General features: G+C 44.1%; 1 pseudogene across 1 annotated transcript; it reads right to left on the bottom strand.

Annotated features, from left to right (window-relative positions):
- Positions 1-412: 412 nt before the first annotated feature.
- Positions 413-718, bottom strand: LOC309816531 (cysteine-rich PDZ-binding protein-like; annotated as a pseudogene). The gene has a single exon. The product of its transcript is annotated as a cysteine-rich PDZ-binding protein-like (transcript).
- Positions 719-6896: the final 6178 nt, after the last annotated feature.

The following is a 6896-nucleotide window of genomic DNA, read 5'->3' as shown; positions in this document are numbered from 1 at the left end:
ACAGGGAATGAGGGAAGAATTACATGTCTGGATGCCAAGTTCAGAGCCAAATATCAATAACCTCCTTCACACTTTTGCAATAACTACAAATAAAGTAGAGAGAAAGGATAAAAATAATATATAATGATAAATAAACAGTACATATAGAACTGGGAAAATCTTTTTTCATTACATTTGCCACTTATTCCAGTTCAATAAGATGTTTGTAAGGGGAAAAAAACAACTTAAGACAGAAAACTAGTTACACTGTTGCAGTTCAGAACTGCTTGAAAACAGAAGAATGAATACCAATCAACTTCCCTGATTTAAACCTAATTGTTTGAAGACATATTTTGTAACCTGAACATCTATGTTATGCCTTGAAAATTCAAAGCAAAAAGTAAATCATATGGAAAGCCAAAAACCAATACATCTAGACAGACGTTTGCTTGTAGTTTTTGGTATCCAAATTTTTTTCCCCACACAGTGCAGATGCCCTTTTTGTACGCACAGCACTGGCAATAATGAGAACCCAGTTGGTGCACAGAACTTTTACAAATTCTGCAAGTGGAGGACCTATTCTTTCCATGTGGATCAAGTCTTGCTTTTTTTTTTAGGTCAAAGCTTTATTTTTGTCCAGCTCTCTTCCACCACTTCCTGTGATGTTCCTTGCACCGTCCTTCCATGTATCTAGAGTGATAACAGTACCAAATTTCTTTTTACATTTTTCACACACCATCCTTCCATGACAGAAGGAGTGGTAGCTAGTTCTTTAAATGTTTGGTAGAATTCACCCATGAAGGCTTCTGGTCTTGGGCTTTTCTTTGTTGGTAGGTCTTTGGTTACTGCTTCAATTACCTTACTTGCAATTGGTCCATTCAGATTTTCTATTTCTTTATGATTCAGTCTTGATAGGTTGCATGTTTCTAGGAATTTATCCACTTCTTATAGGTTATATACAATTTGTTGGCGTATAGTTGTTCATAGCAGTCTCTTATGATGTTTTGTATTTCTATAGTATCAGTTGTAATGTCTCCTCCCTTTTTTTCTTTGTTAGTCTAGCTAAAGGTTGTCAGTTTTATCTTTTTAAAAAACCCCAACTATTAGTTTTGTTGATCTTTTTAATTGTCTTTCTAGTGTCTTTGAAATTTATCTCTAATCTTTATTTCCTTACATCTGCTAAATTTGGACTTATTTTTCCTTCTTTTTTCTAATTCCCTGAGGTGTAAAGTTAGATTGTTTATTTGAGATCTTTCTTTTTTCTTAATGTAGGTGTTTACCACTCTCAACTTTCCTCTTAGGATTGTTTTTGATGAATCCCATAAGTTTTGGTATGTTGTGTTTCCATTTTGGTTTGTCTCAAGATAGTTTTTTATTTCCCTCTTGATTTCTTCTTTGACCCATTGGTTGGTTGTACAGGTATATATCATTTAATTTCCACATATTTATAAATTTTTCTCCTATTTTTGATTTCTAGTTTCATACCATTGTGGTTAGGAAAGATACTTGATATGACTTCAATCTTATTAAATTTGTTAAGACTTGTTTTGTGGCCTAATGTATAATCTCTTCTGAAGAATGTTCCATGTGCCTTGAAAAGAATGTGTCTTCTTCTGGTTTTGGCTGGAATGTTCTGTATATGTCTGCTATGTCCATTGGTCTATAGTGTTATTCAAGTCCACTATCTCCTTATTGTTTTTCTGTCTGAATGATCTATCAGTTGTTGAAAGTAGGATATTGAAGTCCTCTACTATAACTATATCACTGTCTATTTCTCCTTTTAGTTCTGCTAATATTTATTTTATATATCTAAGTGCTCCAATATTGGGTGCATATATATTTATAATTGTTATATCTTCTTGATATATATATATATATTGGGAACTATGTTCCCCAGAATTCCCTTCTATGTTGGTATGGCTTGAAAAGAAATCCGTGTGTGATTGGGAAGGTTTAAATGAAGCAGCAGCAATGAAGCTCTGAGGTCAGTGCAGGGATGAGTCCTCACTAGCTCATGCACATGGTCACTGATCTGCTGAGCCCCTTTGGTCAGCAGCAGGTCCATGGCTCCTGCAGCTCTCACCAGGGCTCTTCCACTAGCTTCTCAGTGTCCTGAGCCAGGCACATTTGCAGATTCAAGGTGAAGGGCACCAGCTCCTTCTGCAAGTCATTATGTTATCAAGGGTAGAGGCAGAGAGAGACAGATGTGGTTCCAGTTTGTCCTCGCTCTCCCTTGCTTCCCCCTTAACTCTTTTTCTGATTTTCTGATTTCTCTGACTTTAGCAGTTGTAGATGAAGAGGCAGCCAGCCTTCCATAGACTTTCCCCCTTACTCCCACAATCATGTAAAACGTGATCTCTACAATTAATTCCTTATTTTATATTGCTCATGGAGGTTCTGCTTCCCTGGTCAAAACTTAACAGATATGTGAATGAATTTTACCCTAACACATACACATAAATGTATCTTATGTCTATGTCAAATCAGTGGGGAATGAAAAGGTTATTCAGTCAGCATCCTTGAAAAAAATTAGCTAATATATTTGGAAAATAGTATATCTGCATTTCATATCATTCATAAAAATGTGATGATATGTTTATAGAAACATATTGGAAGAAAATATAGAATATATTTATAGCCCCAGAATACAGAAACAAAATGCAAACATTGAAAAAATTGAAAATTTTAATGTATCAAACATAAAGCTGTTCAAAGGCAGTTTTATTTTTTGAGTTTGTCCAAAAATTAAAAAAAAAAAGAATCTCAGGGGACTGACTTTGAATCAAGCCATCCAGCTAGATGATAAAAGTTGTATAAAATTTCCAAAATGAAGTGTGTGTGTGTGTGAGTGAGAGACAGAGAGACAGAGAGATAGATAGATGGAGAGAATATGTGTGTTTGAAGAGAACTTTGGTCATAAGAGCAGCGTGGGCCAGGTATGGAGTCAGGAGCCTTCAGCCATACTGGGAATCAGTATTCCTTCCTGGCTGGATCACAGAAGGAAGATAGGAGATGTGGCTGAAACATCGTGTTGCTGCAGACATGGAGCTCACAACAGGAGAATACACAGAGCATCCCCCATCCCATTCTGTCAGGACTTGCTCTTTGACTCGGCACTAACCATTCCTGCTCAGCCTCAGCAGTGAGAACACCAGTGCTTTTCCAGGTCCATCTCTCATCACCCTCCTCTTAGCCCTCCTGTTCCAGCCAAATCTCCAAGGCCCTCTACAAACCCAGGCCTTTGCCTGGGCAGTTCTCTCAGCCTGGGACCCACCCCTCTTCCTTCTTTTGAAAACTTCCCTCTGCCTACAAGCCCTACTTGTCAGGGCTGGGTCACAGCTTCTTTGCCTCCTCCAGAAAGAATGTCACCCTTTGTCACTTTGAACTGCCTTTTTCAATGCACTTATCACACTCATAGTAATTGTCAGTTTACTATCTCTTGCACCATAAGGTTGAACTCCCTTGGATTGTGATTTACATTCCTCTCCACAGCCTTGCCCCTACACAGGTCCTGAGTGCTGAGCCAAGTCTTGAATGAACAGTCTGGTCTCCTGGTTTCTGTTCCTTCCTCTCTTCAACCTGTCCTGCACACAGGCCTGATTCTCATCCTAAAGCAAAATTTGAGTTATATCATCCCCAACTCAAAATCCTTCCTTGGCTGACCTTCACCAGGGAAACTATTTCAATTGTTGGTATCCAAGGCCTTGCACACCATGCAGTGAGGACTGTTAGGTCAACTGGGAAAAGGTCAGGTAAGACGCACAATCAAGGTTAGGTAAGCTGATCTTAAGAAAATTTACAGAGAGCACAGTTTAGCACATAATTTTCTCCCTCCCTCCCTTCCTCATTCATTGAGCACCATGGTCAGGACCTGTGCTGGGCCTTGATAAAGAGAAAACTGATTATGTTCCTGTGCTGCCCCCCCAAAAGACATGGGCCTTGTTCTCTGTGCACCCCACCATTGTCTGACTCAAGTGGTGTGCGGGTGAATGTTTGACCCTGGTGGGAGTTGGGGGTTGGGGGGGTGGGGACTGATTTCTAGAGTTTGCCAATTTCTGTGGTGTAAATACTCCCATTATGGATGATGTCAAGTTACCAGCAGGGTCACTGAATGTGGACTCAGAAATAAATGTACAGTAGCATATCATTGTATGGTATTTCCACCATACGGATATAATAGACACAAAAACCTCAAGAACATAGATAATCGTAAAATAAATAGAAAGCGATGAATTTTGATTATTTGCTACATTTTTAATATAATTTAGTTGTAGGTTTATATAATACAACTTCTAACGATGACTTTTTAAAATATATATATTTGGGCCTCCCTGGTGGCGCAGTGGTTGAGAGTCCGCCTGCCAATGCAGGGGATACGGGTTCGTGCCCCGGTCTGGGAGGATCCCATATGCCGCGGAGCGGCTGGGCCCGTGAGCCATGGCCGCTGGGCCTGCGCGTCCGGAGCCTGTGCTCCGCAACGGGAGAGGCCACAGCAGTGAGAGGCCCGCATACCGCAAAAAGAAAAAAAATAAAAAAATAAAAAAATAAAAAAATAAAAAATATATATTTATTTATTTGGCTGCACTGGGTCTTAGTTACGGCATGCGGGATCTTTAGTTGTGGCATGCAGGATCTAGTTCCCTGACCAGGGATTGAACCCTGGCCCCCTGCATTGGGAGCACGGGGTCTTGACCACCAGGGAAGTCCCCAACAATGACTTTTAAAAGATAAAGAATGTATTGAACATCCAGCTTGCAAAACTCCTGAACACACTGTCTTGCAAAACTCCTGAACACACTGTCTCCTCATTTAAAAAAATTATTTTATTTTATTTATTTATTATTTTTGGCCGCATTGGGTCTTCATTGCTGCGTATGAGCTTTCTCCAGTTGTGGCGAGCGGGGGCTACACTTCGTTGCGGTGTGCGGGCTTGCAGTGGCTTGTGGCTAGCGGGCTTCAGTAGTTGTGACTTGCCGGCTCTAGAGCGCAGGCTCAGTTTGCTCTGCAGAATGTGGGTTCTTCCCGGACCAGGGCTCAAACCCGTCTCCCCTACAATGAGGCGGATTCTTAACCACTGAGCCATGAGGGAAGCCTTGCTCCTCTCTTTTTTTTCTTTTTCTTTTCAATACGCGGGCATCTCATTGTTGTGGCCTCTCCCGTTGCGGAGCACAGGCTCCGGACGCGCAGGCTCAGTGGCCATGGCTCACAGGCCCAGCCGCTTTGCGGCATGTGGGATCTTCCCGGACCGGGGCACGAACCCGCGTCCCCTGCATCGGCAGGTGGATTCTCAACCACTGCGCCACCAGGGAAGCCCCTCCTCTCATTTTTGATGGTTCGTATTTTACTTCTTCCAAGGCGCTGGGAAACAAAGGCAGGAGGAGGAATGGGGCTCAGGTGGGGAGCAGCAAGCTCCGGCTCGAGTCCCCGACACGGCCACTGGGGGGCGACAGACACAGTCTGATAGGCAGCCGGGGTTGGAGTCGAAGACCCCTGCGGTCCGCGGCACCTGCTAGGCTCCTGGACCATGAAGACGCTTTACCTTCTATTTCGGGCGCGTCCAGCCCCGGGGGACGCTGGAAGGGGTCTTGGGGCGCAGAAGGGCCGCCCCCAACGCGGCCGCCCTCGGCCCAAAGCCCACACCCGGCAGCCTCTGAGGCCGGAAGTCTGCCCAGCCGCCGCCTTCCCGGCATCCCCCTTGCGGTGATCGTGCTTCCGCCTGCTGAGGTTCCAGAGCGGTTCTAGGTCATTAATTAATCAGTGGACAATTAGCTTATACTTTCCTGGACTAGTGCGGATTAGTGTGGAGGGACGAGGAACAGGAGCTTCCTCCTGGGTCACCCTGAGGAAGCAGCGCCCGGGAGATCAGGGAAGGAGGCTCCCCAGGCTTCCAGTGTGGGTGCGGACGAGGGCAATGACCTGCTGGCCAGAAGGCCTACGTTTTCCTCCCAGCTCTTATGCCAACAGTCTGCGTGGCCTTGGGCAAGGCATTTAACCCGACTGGCCATGGGTTACTGCAGTAGACACCGTTGTTTGGCTCCCAGACATGTGTTCCCTTTCTTTCTCTTTGGCAGGTAGTGCCCACCCCTCCAGGGAGATTTACTCCAGCGCTGCGTCTGGCCCAGTTGGGCTTGGCCCACCGTGTTGGTCCTGTTTCCCTCGTCAAATGCTGGCTCCTTGAAAGTACTATCCAAGCAGCCTGTTGCAAAGACAGAACTGAGTTTGTTGCTTCCCTTGTTCAGGGAGAGTAGCATCTTGAAAGAGTCCTTAGTGGAGAGGAGGTGGGAAGGGCAAAGTTGAGATAGTGAGGTTTTGGGGTCTGGTTTAAGGTGGACCTTAATGAGGATTGGGTAGGAATCATGTTATATAGTTTAAGGTTGTTGGTCACAGTAGTTTAGGATTTGTTGTCTCAGCGAGGTGAGCGTTTCAGAGTCTTGGAGCTTCAACAGTTGTTTGATGTTACCTGTTAAAAAGTGGTGCCATTTTTGATGGATTTTTCTGAAGTCAAGGAGTAAAGTTATTTGCACCTTTTGTCCTCCCGGGCAGGTGTTTCCGGGAATAGTAGACTCACAGTAATAGTCATGTTATTTTGCCTCAGCCAGTGTGAGTCACAGTCCTCTGCTATTTGCACCCAGAGGAATCCTGTATGTGGTTTTCCTGTGCGTGAAATGGGGATTATGCTGGGGGGGGGGCGCGGGGGGCACGGGGGGAGCTGGGCATGCGTGAGAAGACCAAGGTTTCAGCCTGTTGGAGCCTTTCAGTATTACAGCATGGTGGGGCTTACAAAACTGTCTGCATCTTGAAAAATAATTCTTACTCTCAAATCCGAAAAGGGAGCTGCCAAATCGAAATGAATAGATGTTTATTAAATGTCTCCAACATATCACTATGTTCACTTGCCAACTGTGACTGAACGCATA

This window comes from Mesoplodon mirus, assembly GCF_964341445.2.
Source record: "Mesoplodon mirus genome assembly, chromosome: 15".
NCBI lineage: Eukaryota > Metazoa > Chordata > Mammalia > Artiodactyla > Ziphiidae > Mesoplodon > Mesoplodon mirus.
This window is presented reverse-complemented; position numbering and strand designations above follow the sequence as displayed.